The sequence below is a fragment of the Nyctereutes procyonoides genome, unplaced genomic scaffold (assembly GCF_905146905.1).
Source record: "Nyctereutes procyonoides isolate TBG_1078 unplaced genomic scaffold, NYPRO_anot_genome, whole genome shotgun sequence".
NCBI lineage: Eukaryota > Metazoa > Chordata > Mammalia > Carnivora > Canidae > Nyctereutes > Nyctereutes procyonoides.
The window spans coordinates 17,236,585-17,251,926 of record NW_026575117.1 but is presented as its reverse complement, the minus strand read 5'-3'; the positions used below and the strand labels follow the sequence as shown (position 1 = coordinate 17,251,926).

The following is a 15,342-nucleotide window of genomic DNA, read 5'->3' as shown; positions in this document are numbered from 1 at the left end:
TATATGAAGAAGACTCGAAGACTCACTGAATTTTAATTTGGGGGGGGGCAGGAGGACCAAGACTCAGACTCAAACCAGAATTGGACTCAGACCCTGAGGCTTTGTCTCCTCCAGTTTTTATTAAGAGAGCTAGCAGATTGACTATAGGAATGATTAACTTTGGGAAGCAGAGAAAAACATGTTAAGTTCAAAAGGTAAAGGAATAGGCTATTGACTCAAGGAGGGGGGAGCAGAGGAGCTGTATTGGAGACCAATGTGGTCAAGAGTCAGTGTGCCAACTCAGGACCTCACATATCCCCAGTGTGCTGAGGACTATAAGGTTCAGTTCTCAGATAAGCTAAGCAGCTGGTTTCCCACAGAACCTGACGCTCTTTCCACTAGAAATGAAGCCTTGCAGAACTCTCTGGTTGGTAGATGTGGTGTGGGCAGGGGGTTCTGTTGGTGTGAAGTGGCCCACTGTGCTGCAATTGAGGCAAACTTTACTGAGAAGAGCTGTACCAGCAGAGAGCAGAGGTGTGGGACCTGATATAAGCAGGTTAGGCAGCCAGTGTCGACTTGTGCTTTTTACAGAAGGTGGTTCTGTGTTTATATGGAGTCATGGGGGAGGGAAATGGTACTAGTCATCTCCTTTGTCCACAGAGAGGAGTTTCTATGCTTGCTGCTCTCAGGGAAGCACTCCAAGAAAAGTGAATAATCTCCCCCGGAGTGTCCCAGGTGCTTTTCAGACAGCTGTTTTCATGCTATCACCTCGGGGTTTTTGCCTGCATTCTCTCCAGGCAGTGCAGTGCCTTGTGGGCTCTATCCCAGTCAAGCCTGCTGATTTTTAGAATACCAGGCTTTAGGAACATAGTGTGGGTAAAAGCTTGCACTGGTCTTCTGGGGAAGGATCTTGCCCCACTGGGATTAATGCAGGTTTGACCAGATGTGCAAGAGTGCCAAGACATAGGACTTGGAGCAAGGAGGCTAGACAAGCAGTGTTTGGGTTAGCTACCTTCAGCAGGTGGCTCTCCACTTATGCTGAGGGGTGGGGTAGGGAATGGCATCCTCAGGCTCATTTGTCCCCTGAGTGGTATGTCTGAACACTACCTCTCATGGACACATTCCAGGATGAGCAAATAATCTCCCCATTCTGTGTCCAAGGTGCTCTTCAGATTGTACTGTCTGCCCCCCATGTTATTTGCCTGGCTTCAGAGTAGGGTAGCACCCTCACACCTCTATCCCAGCTAAGTCTGACAACCATTATAACTTCAGTCTTCAAGCCAGGCTGGTTGAAAAAAATCATAAAAATCAGTCCCTCTTGTTCTCATGTGTTCCCTTGTGTACTCCTCTGTCACCTTTCTCTGCTACTAGGGCTCCCCCCTTTCCACAGCACCCACAATCTGTTTCTCTCCAAAACACATCTCTACACTTTCTACCTTCCTCAATGTGACCTCTTCTCTCCCTCTACTTGTGAAGTTTGTTTGGTCAGTCCTCAGGTTAGTTTCTTGGATATTCAGAATGATTTGGTAGCTATCAAGTTGTGTTTGTGGGATGAGATGAACCTTTGGTCCTCCTACTATGCTGCTATCTTAGCTCTTTTTCTAGTTTTAAAATTATTGATTAGAACTCAGTGACAATCTGACATACAAGTCTGATAATAATAGTGTTGGGTCAACTACAGGCATTTTGGAAACTTTTGAACCTGTCACCAATAGCCAAGGAAGTTTCTTATTGACAGGATGATGAAGTTAATAAAATATCAGGTAAAATTCAAACCAGATATTTGATGTAGGTCTTACAACCAAATATATGGTTTCCTTAGACTAAAAAAAATGCTATATACATAGTTTGGTGTTCTTTATACTATCTTTGCAAGCTTTTAGTTAAAACACACTCTTCAAGTTCTAATATTCTAAATTATTTTATAGCAACTTAATAGTCACAGCACTATGTATATATTTACTGACTAATAAAGTTAAGAATTATAGATGGCATAGATCCCATTTTGGGTATAGAAGTAAGCATCTTTCCAGTGTAATCAATGGGAGCCATCACTCATGTTGGAAGTTTAAAATAATATAATATATAAATATAAAATACAAAAATTATATAACATACTTGATATAATACCCTTGGCTTATTTTTTTTTCTTTCTTTAGGTTAAGGTATTCTCTTATTTAATAAAGGATAATGATTAGATGTTAAACCTATTGCCAAGGATGTCTGGCCTAAATTTCCATTATAATAGTAACAACAAACTGTTTATAGGACTCTATCCTAAGGAGAGAGGCAATAAGTCAAAATTCCTGGTGAAAACCACTAAGCTCAGCAAAAAGGAGAGGAAGGCAAGTAGGTTTGAATTTCTTTTAAAGGTTTTTTTCTAGCTTTATTGAGAAATAATTAATAAATAACACTATGTAAGTTTAAGATATTACAATTCTGCACTCAATTTCCAGTGTTGGGGAAGAGTATATTTTCCAAAGAATTTTTGAACACCAGCTGGTTATTTTATAATTCAGCTTGATTCTGATAGTATCTACTGAAAGATAGTGTCAAATTCCACAGGTTAAAGATTCAGTCCTACTGAATTTAGGAAATCCTAAAGATTTCCCTCTCTACCACTTCAAGTACCAATTGTAATCCATAAGTTATCACCTGTGTTTCTGACCAACCAGTTATAAATTGGGAATTCCAACGACTCACTTCCTAGAGCAGCTCACAATGCTTATAAACATTTTACTCACTGGATTACCAGTTTATTACAAAGGAAATAACTCAGAAATAGCCAGATAGAACAGATGCATAAGGCAAGATATTGCGAAAAGATATAGAGCTTCCATGTCCTCTCCTGGCATACTACTCTCCAGGAATCTCCAAGTGTTCACCAACCTAGAAACTCTCTGAACTCCATCCTTTTGGGTTTTTATGGATGTTCATTACATGGGCATGACTTATTAAATCATTGGTCATTGACAATTGACTCAACTTCCAGCACTGCTCCCCTCCCAGAGATTAGGGGAGTGGGACAGAAAGTTCCAAGTCTTTAATCATATGGTTAGGTCTCCTGACAACCAGTTCCATTCTTGGGTTACTTATGATGCTTTCCCAGAGTCATTATATTAACATAACAAAAAACATCATTATGCCTCTCATCCCTTAGGAAAATCCAATATTATAGAAGCTCTGTGGCAAAAACAAGGACAATAACCAACATATATTTCTTATTATAAATCACAGTATTACAGGTAGATGATGTGATGACTTAATACACGTATAGATTGCAAAATGTTTGCCATAATAAGGTTACTTAACATATTCTTCATTTCACATAATTATCATTTTGTTGTTGTTATGGTGAGAACATTAAAACTCTATTCTTATAGCAACTTTCAAGAAACAGAGCAGGATTGTTAAGTATAGTTACTGTGTTGAAAATTATATTCCCAGAACTTATTCATCTTATAACTGAAAGTTTGTACATTTTGACTAACATCTCCCCATTTATCCCATCCCTCAGCTCCTGACAACCACCATTCTACTTTCTGCTTCTACAATTTTGATTTTTTTTAGAGTCCATTTATAAGTGAGATTATATGGTATTTCCTTCCCTCTGACTTCTCTCACTTAGCATAATGTCATCAAACTCCATCTATGTTGATACAAATGGCAGGATTTTCTTCTTTTTTATGGCTGAACAACATTCCTGTGTGTGTGTGTGTGTGTGTGTGTGTGTGTGTGTGTGTGTGTGAATCTCACATTTTTCTTTATCCATTTATCTATTCATAGATACTTCTATTGCTATCATATATCTTGGCGACTGGGAATAATGCTGCAATGAGCATGGAAGTGCAGATATCTTTTCAAAACAGTGATTTCATATTCCTCAAATATATAACCCAAAGTGGGATTGCTGGATCATATGGTAGTTCTATTTTTAATTGTTGAGGACCCTCCATACGTATTCCATAATGGCATTACCGATTTCTGTTCCCATCAACCAGGAATTAGGGCTTCCTTCCCACCATATTCTACCAGCATTTGTTACCTTTTTTTTTTTTAAATAAGAGCCATTCTAACATGTATGAGATGAAATCTCATTGCTGTTTTGATTTGCAGTTCCCTATGATTCAAGTCCTCTGCCCATTTTTTAATCTGACTGATTTTTGCTATTGATTTTTAGGAGTTCCTTATATATTTTGGATTTTAACCATTTATTGGATATATTTTCAATATATTAGATATGTTTGAATATATTTTATCCCATTCAGGAGGTTGCCTTTCATTTTGTTGATTGTTTCTTTTGCTTTGCAAAAGCTATGGTTTGATGTAGTCCTGCTTGTTGATTTTCTTGTTGCTGTCGTTTGTGCTTTCTGTGTCATATACACAAAATTATTGTTCGAGAACTATATCAGAGTTTTTTCCCTTCATTTTCTTCAAAAAACTTTAGTTTCAAGTTTACATTTAAGTCTTTAATCAATTTTGGGTTAATTTTGTGAGTAATGTAAGTTAGGGTTCCAACCACATTTTTTGGCATGTGAATTTCTAGTTTTCCTAACATCATTTGTTGAAGACATAATTATCTATCCCCATTGAATACTCTTGGCTTCCTTTTTAATTTTTGTTGACCATGTACTTGTGGGTTTATTTCTGACCTTTTATTCTGTTCTATTGGTCTATGTTTTGGATTTTATGTAAGAACTTTACTGTTTTGATTACTATAGCTTTGTAATATAGTTTGGATACTGGAAGTGTGATGCCTCCAATTTTGTCCTTAGGATTTCTCCAGCTAATTAGGGTCTTTAATGGTTCTATATGAATGTTAGTATTCCTTTCTATTTGTGTTAAAAATATCATTGGGGGATCCCTGGGTGGTGCAGCGGTTTGGCCCCTGCCTTTGGCCCAGGGCGCGATCCTGGAGACCCGGGATCGAATCCCACGTCGGGCTTCCAGTGCATGGAGCCTGCTTCTCCCTCTTCCTGTGTCTCTGCCTCTCTCTCTCTCTCTGTGACTATCATAACTAAATAAAAAAATAAATAAATAAAATAAAAATATCATTGGAATTTTGATAAGGATTACACTGAATCTATAAATGGCTTTGGGTATGGTTATTTTAAAATCTTAATTCTTCTGATTTATGAACATGGGATATCTTCCATTTACATATATTTACTTATATTTTCTTTGATATCTTTTTTTGTATATTTTTTATTGGAGTTCAATTTGCCAACATACAGCATAATACCCAGTGCTCATCCCATCAAGTGCCCAACTCAGTGCCCGTCACCCAGTCATGCCAACCCCCCACCCACCTCCCCTCCCACCACCCCTTGTTCATCTGCCAGAGTTAGGTATCTTTTATGTTTTGTCACCCTGACTGATATTACTTCACTCAGCATAATATCCTCCAGTTCTATCCACATTGAAGCAAATGGTGGGTACTTGTCATTTCTAATGGCTGAGGAATATTCCATTGTATTTATAAACCACGTCTTCTTTATCCATTCATCTTTCAATGGACACCGAGGCTCCTTCCACAGTTTGGCTATTGAGGACATTGCTGCTATAAACATTGGGGTGCAAGTGTCCACCAACAATGCCAGAGGGTTCCCCTTTTTCCATATCCTCTCCAACATTTGTTGTTTCCTGTCTTGTTAATTTTCCCCATTCTCACTGGTGTGAGGTGGTATCTCATTGTGGTTTTGATTTGTATTTCCCTGATGGCCAGTGGTGAGGAGCATTTTCTCATGTGCTTGTTGGCCATGTCTATGTCTTCCTCTGTGGGATCTCTGTTCATGTCTTTTGCCCATTTCATGATTGGATTGTTTGTTTCTTTGCTGTTGAGTTTAAGAAGTTCTTTAGAGATATTGAATACTAGCCCTTTATCTGATACATCATTTGCAAATATCTTCTCCCATTCTGTAGGTTGTCTTTTTTAGTCTTGCTGACTGTTTCTTTTGCTGTGCAGACGCTTTTTATCTTGCTTAAGTCCCAATAATTCATTTTTGCTTTTGTTTCCCTTGCCTTCATCATAGATGTATCTTGCAAGAAGTTGCTGTGGCGAAGTTCAAAAAGGGTGTTGCCTGTGTTCTCTAGGATGGAGTCTTGTCTCACATTTAGATCTTTCATCCATTTTGAGTTTATCTTTGTGTATGGTGCAAGAGAGTGGTCTAGTTTCATTCTTCTGCACGTGGCTGTCCAATTTTCCCAGCACCATTTATTGAAGAGACTGTCCTTTTTCCAGTGGATAGTCTTTCCTGCTTTGTCGAATATTAGTTGACCGTAGAGTTGAGGGTCCATTTCTGGGTTCTCTTTTCTGTTCCATTGATCTATGTGTCTGTTTTTGTGCCAGTATCACACTGTCTTGATGATCACAGCTTTATAGTACACCTGAAATCTGGCATTGTGATGCCCCTGCCTCTGGTTTTCTTTTTCAATATTCCCCTGGCTATTTGGGGTCTTTTCTGATTCCACACAAATCTTAAGATGATTTGTTCCATCTCTCTGAAAAAAGTCCATGGTATTTTGATAGGGATTGCATTAAATGTGTAAATTTCCCTGGGTAGCATTGACATTTTCACAATATTAATTCTTCCAATCTATGGGCATGGAATGTTTTTCCATGTCTTTGTGTTTTCCTCAATTTCTTTCAGAAGTGTTCTGTAGTTTTTAGGGTATAGATCCTTTATGTCTTTGGCTAAGTTTATTCCTAGGTATCTTATGCTTTTGGGTGCTGATTATTGATATAAAAGATTGATATATTTTTTAATATTTTATTTATTTATTCATGAGAGACACAGAGAGAGAGAGAGAGAGGCAGAGGGAGAAGCAGGCTCCATGCAGGGAACCTGACGTGGGACTCGATCCCGGGACTCCAGGACCATGCCCTGGGCTGAAGGCAGGCGCTAAACTGCTGAGCCACCCAGGGATCCCCCGATATAATCTTTTGTTGTTGTTTGTTGTTATTATAGGCCTGTTTAGATTATCCCTTTCTTCACGATTCAATCTTGATTGTGTTTTTAGGAATTTATTCATTTCTTCTAGGTTGACAAATCTGTTAGCATCTAATTATTTATATTCATCTCATGAGTCTTCACATTTCTCTGGCACCAGTTATACACTTTCTTTTTTCATTTAAATTTTATTTGAATAAAAGAGAGAGTCCTCTCTCCTTTTTCTTGGTAAGTCTAGATAAAGATTTATCAATTTTGTTTATCTTTACAAGAAGCCGATTCTTAGTTTTATTGGTATTTTCTATTGTTATTTCTGGTCTCTACCTTATTTATTTTTGCTTTGTTCTTAGGTATCTCCTTCCTTCTAATTTTGAGCTTATTTTATTCTTGTTTTTCTCCTTTCTGAAGATGTACAATTAGGTTGCTTATTTGAAATATTTCTTTTTTCTTAATTCATCATTCTAAACTTCTGTCTTAGCACTGCTTTTGTTAAATCTCAGAAGTTTTGATATGTCGTGCTTCCATTTTTGTTTGTTTCAAAACATATTTCTATTTTTATTTCATCTTTAGCATTTTAGTTGTTCAAGAGTGTGGTTTTAATTGTCACAAATTCGTGAATTTTCTAGTTTTCTTCCTGTTACTGATTTCTAGTTTCTTACCACTATAGTTGGAAAAAGAGAGTCATATAATTTCAATCTTTTTAAATTTTGCTGAGACTTGATTTATGACCTAACATGTGTCTTTTCTGCAGAATATTCCACGTGTGCTAAGGAGAATGTGTAGTCTGTTAGATGAAATATTCTGTATATGGCTGTTAGTTCATTTGGTCTTAAGTATAGTTGAAATCCAATGTTTCTTTACTGCTTTTCTGTCTTCACATTTATTCATTGTTGAAAATTGGTATTGAAGTCTCCTACTACTATTATATTTATATTACTCTCTTCAAGACTGTTAACTAATGCTTATGTTTAGGTGCTCTGATCTTAATATGTATCTATTGATTGATATACATAGATATAGATAGATACATAGATAGATATCTACAATGTTTCTATCTTCTTGATGAATTGACCCCTTTATAATTATATAATAACCTTCTTTGTCTCTTGTTCCAGGTTTTTTACTTAAAGTCTATTTTGTCAAAAAAAAAAAAGTCTATTTTGTCTGATGTAAGAACCGCTATTCCTACTCTCTTTTGCCTTCTGTTTGCATGGAACGTCTTTCTCCATCCTATCACTTTGAACCTATATGTGTTCTTAAAGCTGAAGTGAATCCCTTTTGGCAGTATATAGTTGGGTCTTGTTTTTTATCCATCCAGTCCTTCTAAACCTCTTGATTGGACCATTTAATTTGTCTACATTTAAAGTAATTATTGACAAGGACGGACTTACTATTGTCACCTTGTTAATAGTTTTCTGGCTGTTTTATAGTTCCTTTATTCCTTTCTTTCTCTCTTGCTGTCATGCTCTGTAAATGGTAATTTTCTATAGTAGTATACTTTGATTTCCCTATCTTTATCTTTACATATCTATTGTAGGCTTTTGTTTCACAGTAGCCCTGAAACCTACCTGAAACATCTTATAGATGTAATCATCTATTTTAAACTGTTAACAATTTAATTTTGGCTGCATAAGAAAATTCTTATATTTTTTCCTCACACATTGTATGTTTCTGACATCATACTCTGAATCTTTTTATATTGTGTATCCATTAACAAATTATGGTTGGTATAGTTACTTTAGTCTCATTTTTTTAACCTATATACTAGAGTTAAGAGGTTAACATATCACTAGCATTAGAGTATTGTGAACTGACTATATACTTGACTTTACCACTGTGTTATTTATTTTCATATGTTTTCATATCAGGCACTAGCATCCTTTTATTTCAGTCTGAGAACCCCCTTTCAGAATTTAGGGCAGGTCTAATGATAATGAACTCAGCTTCTGTTTGTTTGGGAAAGTCTTTATCTCATCTTTATTTATGAAGGACAATTTTGCTCAGTAAAATATTCTTGGTTGGGTGTCTTTCTGTCAGCATTCCAAATATGTCATCCTCTTCTTTCCTGGCCCACAAGATCTCTGCTGAGAAATCCACTGATAGCCTTATGAGAGTTCTCTTGTATTTAGAGACCTTTTTTTCCCTTGCTACACTTAAAATTCTCTTGTTGTCTATGATTTCAGAGAGTTTTATTATAATGTGTCTTGGAGAAGATTGTTTGGGTTGGAATGTTGGTATGATGTATTAGCTTCATGAACTTGAATGTCCGGATCTCTCCCTAGGTGTGGGAAGTTCTAGCCATTATTTATTTTAATAAGCCTTCCACCCACTTTCTTCCTCAGAACCTAATGACACAAAAGTTGTTTGTTAAAATAGTATCCCTTTAGACTTGCAGACTTTTTTCATTCCATTTCATTTTTTTTTTCTTTTTCCTCCTCTGACAGGATAATTTCAAATGACCTGTCTTCAAGTTTACTGATTCTTTTGTTTGGTCTATTTGCTGTTGAAACTCTCTACTGAATTCTCCAATTTTGTCATTGTATTCTTCAATTCCAAAATTTCTATTTGGTTCTTTTATGTTTTCTATCTTCTTGAACTTCTCCTTTGTCTTGTATTGTTTTCTTGATATTGTCAATTATCTATTGGTATTCTTTCATAGTTCTCTGAACATCTTAAAATAATTATTTGACCTCTTCCTAGTCCCTAGCCATCTCTATACAACTCAGCTTTGCCAATATCTGAGTAGGATTTAACCAAAGCAGAATCATCCTGCAGAGTTCAAAAAGACTGCAGAAACTGGTCATTTAATCCATCCTTCCTTTCCCTGTGAGGAGAACTCTCTCTAGTTGAGTTGTTTCCTTAGCACTTAGCACTGCTAACAGGTGGGATGAGATGATGTAGGCAAAATGATCTGTTCTCCTTTCTTTATTTTTTTTTTTGCATTTATTCTCAATTTTTTTTTGTTGTTGTTGTTCCATTGAATGACTGGAGTTTCTTAAGTGGACTCCAGAGCACTCTCAGATCTCTTTTTGTATTTGGATAGCTGTCTATTTGTTGATCTTTGTCAGGGATGGAGCTGAGGTCTCTGACTTTGCCATCTTAGTAATATCACTCTTTGTATTTATTATTAAATAAGAGCAAACACCTGGATGTTTGTAGATAACTAAATATAACTAAATATAACTATATAACTAAATAACTATATAACTAAATGCCATTTAATGTTTTTTTTTCTTTCATGTGTGGCTCTATGCAGTCTAGACACAAATAAATGGAAATCTGTTGGATACAATATTTGCTATGTATATGGAATTAAAATTATTGGATTATTCTGGTGTTTTGAGGATGTCCTGAGAGGCAATTCAAACTGTCATTTAATTGAATGTGTCATGTAAAAGAGCTGATTTTTAATGTGACCAGAAAATAGTAATTTCACTCATTACACATAGAAAGAACCTACATTATTTTCTTTTATTTTTTTTACTAGTTTCTTTTTTTAAAGATTTTATTTATTTATTCATGAGAGACACAGTGAGAGAGAGAGAGAGAGAGAGGCAGAGACACAGGCAGAGAGAGAAGCAGGCTCCATGCAGGGAGCCTGACATGGGACTCAATCCCGAGACTCCAGGATCCTGGCCCAGGTTGCAGGCGGCGCTAAACCACTGAGCTACCGGGACTGCCCAAGCCTACATTATTTTCAGCGAGTTTTTAGCTAGTCCATTTTTGTTTTTGTTTTGTTTTTGTTTTGTTTTTTGTCCAGTGCATGAACCATTTTCTAATAGAAAATTGGTTATTTTTTGGAATAGACTTCACTAACCTTTTTAAGCCATGAGGGTGTTGTTTATATAATGAAGTACTAATTTACAAAATGGTGAACCAAATCATTAAATAGTAAATGATATTCAATGAATCAAAAGAATAAACACAGCTTCCCAAAGATCCTAATTCCCAGGGTATAGTTTATATATTAATAGACAATATTTTTTATACAACTTTTGATAGTTCACCATAGCATAGTGAAATTTATTTATCTACATAAAAATGCAAGAATATCTATTTAAATGGAAGGAAAATGACAAGATAAGTTATTATGTGTTTAAATTTGTAAACTGCTTTACTGTCATTTCATTATTATGATTATGTAGGTTTTCATTAATCTCCTAATTTTACTGTTGAGTAAGCTGAGACACAAAGAGGCTAAGTAACTTTTCCAAATGTATAAAGTGAATTGGTAGCAAAACTGGAATTACTTACGGAGTCCCCACTCCATTACTTTGCTCACTGAATCACTTTGCATTTCTGCTTTGTGTGTGAGGATTGTTTTACATTAATTAAACAGCCTGACAATAAACACTCATTTACTCATTTTTGCTTTTTATAATGAAAAATGTTCAATTGGTTGTAAAAAAAAGTCTTTACTTTGGCATTCACATTAGTCCAAAACAGCTGAACTGGATGTTTGTCAAACTTGGCAAGGACTGAAGTCTGACAGAGAATAAACTCATGCCAAGTTCCATTTGAAATTAAATGTTCTGCCAAAGTTATAGGCTACTGAAAATTGGGACTTCACATGAATCTGTCATTTCAATATACTCTACCAATGTCTCATAAAATTTCTTATTCTAATAAGTAATGCTGATGTTATTATAAAGCTTATGTAGTATGTCAAGTGTTAGACTTCCCAGAGGAAAAAAAAAAACTTTCCTAAGTTAAATTATTTGGAGGTTCATTAGATATTCCATTTATATCATATGTTTTTTATTGTTGTCTTTCATCATATGCAGCTTTCTTTTCACATCTGTTTTGACCTCATATTTAAATCCAATTACTAATACTCTTGCTTTTGTTTCAATTTTAGGTGAACTGCTTTAGAAATACGTAGGTGTTCTTGCTTTTGAGTAACTCCATATATGTGTGAATTTATGGCATATGCTTTGCTGTCCACTAAAGGCAAAATTGTTAACAAGTGTTTTTACCCATGCCTGCTTTCTTCTCCTTTCTTCTCTTTACTAGAGGAAGAAGCATATTTCCACTTAAAACCCCCTTAGAAATGAAAAAGAGCTGATAAGATATATGCAACATATTTGCCAAGAGCTTTAAAACCAGAATACACTACTTTTAGATTTTGGTAAATATTAAAAGCTTAACAGGGGAGAACATGTTAAAAATAGTGTTTTCCTGATACCAATTAAATGTCTCACAGTTAGATTCTCTGGCTAATGCTGCCAATTACTTAATGACTTATAGAAGCTCAACGCCCTGCCCTTCTGCCAGCCTCCATACTCTGATCTGTGTCCAAAAGCAGATATTTGGGAGTTCCCATGGATTATCCTTTTCCTTCAACCCTCATACCCCAACCCTTTTAATTCTAGTCCTAAGTATTTCTTGATTCATTTCCTTCTCTGTTTCTGTTGCCATTTCCATTTTCTTAATCAGAATTTCACCTTGATTACTGCAACAGATGTGGGTTTCTTGCCTCTGTACATCCCTCCCTTCAACAAAATCTTTTCATGTCTCCAGAGTGATCTTTTAAATAGGAAAAATCTGATTATACCTCTCCCTTGATTAAAATCCTCCCAAAGTTCCTTCATGCCTTCGTGATAAAATTTGAACACCTAACTCTGCTATGTAAGACCTTCCACTATCTGGCTGTGGCTTCCACTAGATTAATATCCTGACAGTCCTGTATTGAACTTTACACTGTAGTTCTTTATAGCTCTTATAGATCCTATACTAGGCTACAATGAAACTTCAAGCTGTAGTTATGTCATAAAATCTACCCATAAATTATCCTTCATCTGAGTAATTCATGTACATCTTTCAAGACCCAACAAAGACATTTATACTCAAGAATGCCTCCTTCTCTGTCCACCTGAGATGCTGGTGTGTGCCTTTTCACCCACTGAGCATTTGCATCACTGCACCTAACACACTAGAAAAGAGTATCTTGTACTCTGGCCATCCTCCTCTATTAGATTGCACAGTCTTTAAGGACAGAGGATGTTTTATTCAGCTCTGTAAACTCAGTTTCCCATAGTGCTTGGTACATAGTGGATACTCAGTATAAATATGCTGAATAAATCAATGATGAACACATCTCTTTAAAAAAAAAAAAAGACACATCTCTTTCCTCTTTGCATTCCCTGAGGTTCAAAGTTCTTCAGTTTTTCTTACCAGACTCAAAACAAAACTTTACACGCTTCTGTGACAATTTATGAAACAAAATTTTTAGAAAAAATGAGCTGCATCATAAATAATAGTTATCTTAAATTATTTGGTGGGCCCTACTCCAAAACATTTACAAACTTTATCTCAATCACAACAGAGCCCTATAAAAGAGATGCCAGTAATAACAGCAATTTACAAATGGATAAACCAAATCAGAGCTTCAGAAGGTTAAGTAGCTTATCTGACCAAGATCCTCTAGCTGAAAGAGACAGAATCCATATTTATTTCCAAGCTATCTAATTAAAAATGCTATTCTCCTAAGAACTACACTGTATTTATTTTATTCTAAAATCCCCTTGTATCATCTTGCTATAATTAAAACTACTGGTGTCAGTACAAATTAGTTAGTTGGAAAAAAACACTAAAAAGCCATTGACAATAAGCCTTTGCAATAATATAGATGACTTCCATTTTATATACTTTATGATTTTTTCACAGGGCATGGAGAAGGTATAATGCTTAAAGGCAATTCATTTATTTGACTTATATTTGTTTGCTTTTTATTCATCTGCTTTGTAGACTTAGACTTTATTTATTTGTAATCCTTTTTCCACTGCTCTTCCCAATAGGTCTTTAAATGTTAAGCTCTCAAAAGTCTGAAAGAGGAAAGAAGCCATTGGAAGTATCCAAATGTGATCAGTTGCAGTTTTAATATTCTTTCTATTTTTGTCTTTTTGGGGTTTCAACAGCCCTTCCTTCCTCTCTTGACGGTTTCAGAGATTACTTTTTAAGCTAGTTATATTGCCACAGTGTATAATTAAAAAAAATGTTAGAAGCAGTTTTATGACAACAGAATCTTTGTTCCTTTTTTGACATTAGCAGCTGAGATTGTTACCAAGAAGCACTGAGAGAAAAGGGAAACATGACAACAATGGTAAACACTTACTTTAGGAATGGGGAGATACACAGCCGATGTAATTCATTCTTAGTGATGCAGGCAGGCCCCTGAGACTAAAATGGCTAGAAGATTACACGGCTCCAGGGATGGAGTGGAGATGGGGATAAGGAGGCAGGGAGGAGACTTCTTCCTCATCACGAAAATTTGCACATGATCTCAAGAAGATTTCCTTCTAGCCTTCTCATTCTCTGTTCTGATAGTCCCATGTGGTGATGCACACAATTCAGGTGAGCATTTTTATATTAATTTTCTACATATGCTTAGGGTAGAATTGCCAGTTAAATAAAATAAAAATATAGGGCACCTAGTTAAATTTGAATTTCAGATAACAGATACACTTTAAAAAAATGCCCTCATGCAATACTTATACTAAAGAAAGTAATGTTTATCTGAAATTTAAATTGAACTGAATGTCTTGTATTTTATCTGGTAACCTTACTCTAGGAGCTCTTTCAATTTATATAGAATTACCATCTTTTACTGTGAGGATACACAATATTCAAGAGTAGAAGAAATACAAAAGGCATTTAAAATCTGTCTAAATTTTCACAAATCAGTTTTGGAGCTTGAATAAAGTTGTGAGAGACGGCATTTTACTACTAGATTTTATTTATTCATTGATTGAAAGATATCAATAGACTTCACATTTTCTACAGTTCCTGACAAAGGTTAATCTTGATATATTTAAGATTCCTGGCTGATAACATAAAGCAAATCCCCAGCACACCTAGAAAACAGTCTCTACTGAGGCTTTATTTTTTAAGGAGTGGACTCCTAACTTTGTATTCCCAGACTAGTTACCAAGAAGGTGACTCCAAAAGTTGACTGGACTTAGTCTGTAAGATTTCACTTTTTAAATCCTAAAAAGGTTTTGTTTTTGAGATTTTTGTATAAACAACTGAGTTATTCTTTGATAATTGCAGAATTTCAGGACTACTTTAAGCTCTCTGGAGATCTTAAGACATGATAAAATTATGGTATGTCTTTGCCTACTGCCCATCTTATTCCACAATTCAACATAAAGCAACACCAAACTATAAAATATCATTTGAAATAACAAAAATGTTTTTTGTAAACATTTTTTTGAAATGTCAAGTTATTTCAAATTTGTTTAAAATAATTAATTTGGATCAGTCCCTCTACTTTGCTGGTGTCCTAAATATGTATTTTGCTATCATATAATCCATCATTGATATGATTCACATATGAAATAACCAACAAATTACTAAGTAGTTTACAAAGGTAAAAAAAAAATGATTGAGAACAAGGTATATAAATCATGCTCAT

At 35.3% G+C, this 15,342-nt stretch overlaps 1 long non-coding RNA gene across 1 annotated transcript in view; it reads left to right on the top strand.

Annotated features, from left to right (window-relative positions):
- Positions 1-309: 309 nt before the first annotated feature.
- The window catches only part of LOC129515264 (uncharacterized), a 383,108-nt gene continuing 368,075 nt past the window's right edge, over positions 310-15,342 (top strand). Inside the window, exon 1 of the long non-coding RNA XR_008665544.1 lies at positions 310-406. This is a non-coding gene — a long non-coding RNA (uncharacterized LOC129515264). The remainder of the gene's footprint in view (positions 407-15,342) is intronic.